Source organism: Gavialis gangeticus, unplaced genomic scaffold, assembly GCF_001723915.1.
Source record: "Gavialis gangeticus isolate Ggan-Ray unplaced genomic scaffold, GavGan_comp1, whole genome shotgun sequence".
Lineage (NCBI taxonomy): Eukaryota > Metazoa > Chordata > Crocodylia > Gavialidae > Gavialis > Gavialis gangeticus.
The window spans coordinates 29,626,065-29,627,106 of record NW_017729006.1 but is presented as its reverse complement, the minus strand read 5'-3'; the positions used below and the strand labels follow the sequence as shown (position 1 = coordinate 29,627,106).

The window sequence follows — 1,042 nt, the reverse complement described above, 5'->3', positions numbered from 1 at the left end:
ACTGTAGTCAGTATGGTCTGTGCAATTTCATGCTGAGTGGTATTGGATGCTGGTGCCTCCCCAGTCATGTTCATGAAACCTCTCTTGTACTGTTAAAAAAAAGGAGAGGGAGAGAGAGAGAAAAAAAAATACATCAGTGTGATTAAATACTAAAGCTGGACTTGTGTTCAACTGCATTCTGGCTCCACGGGTACAAGCATAATCCTAGAGGGGCTGGGATTATTATATTCTTGGGATGAGTCACTAAAATTGATTTTATCTATTACTGAAATATTCTGAAGGATGAGGAAAGAACAGCACTAAACCCTGAATTTACATCTTACTCTCAGGTGGAAAAGACAGGAGGAAATTGTTCAACTTATTAAAATGTTACCAGGCATAAAATTAAAAACAGTTATGAAATGTTATTATAAAACCGAGGCAGGAGATAGCTTTTTGGCCAGATTACTTGAGTGCCACGTTTATTTGCCATCTGTTAACAATGCAGTTCTTTACTCCTGAAGAGCTACATAGGTATTGCCACAGACTAGGGCTGTGCAAAGCTTCAGTTGCTGATTTGATCTGGAGGAGATTTGGCCCAATTCGGTGGCCAAATCTCCAAATCCGAATCGAATCAGGAGACCCTTGAATCTCTCCGAATCAAATAAGAGCCCTTCGAATCGATTCAGAGAGATTCGACAATTCAGACATAGACACAGCTTTAATTGTTTTTTTACATACCTCAAGTTACAGCTCATGAATGATGAAATGGTGGGGTGGATGAAGTGTCCCACAGGAGTGTGGAGGGGGTCCCCAGTGTGCTCGGTGGCGGACCCAGAAGTGGACCAGAAGCACTTCTGGGATCACCGTGGAGCGCGCAGGGGGCCTCCACTCCCCGGCTTGGCAACAGGTGCCTCCTGGGTCTGGGGGGACACCTGCGGTCCCCACATGGCCAGTTGCCAAGCCAGGGGGCAGGGGAGGGAGTCCACCATTGAGCACGTGGGGGGCTCCCCCACACTCCTGTAGGACACTCCATTTGCCCCACCATCTCAGCATTCACGAG

At 46.6% G+C, this 1,042-nt stretch overlaps 1 long non-coding RNA gene across 3 annotated transcripts in view; it reads right to left on the bottom strand.

Moving 5' to 3' along the window:
- Positions 1-3: 3 nt before the first annotated feature.
- The window catches only part of LOC109291850, a 33,442-nt gene continuing 32,403 nt past the window's right edge, over positions 4-1,042 (bottom strand). For all 3 annotated transcript variants that reach the window (XR_002095964.1, XR_002095963.1, XR_002095965.1), the window contains exon 3: positions 4-89. This is a non-coding gene — a long non-coding RNA (uncharacterized LOC109291850). The remainder of the gene's footprint in view (positions 90-1,042) is intronic.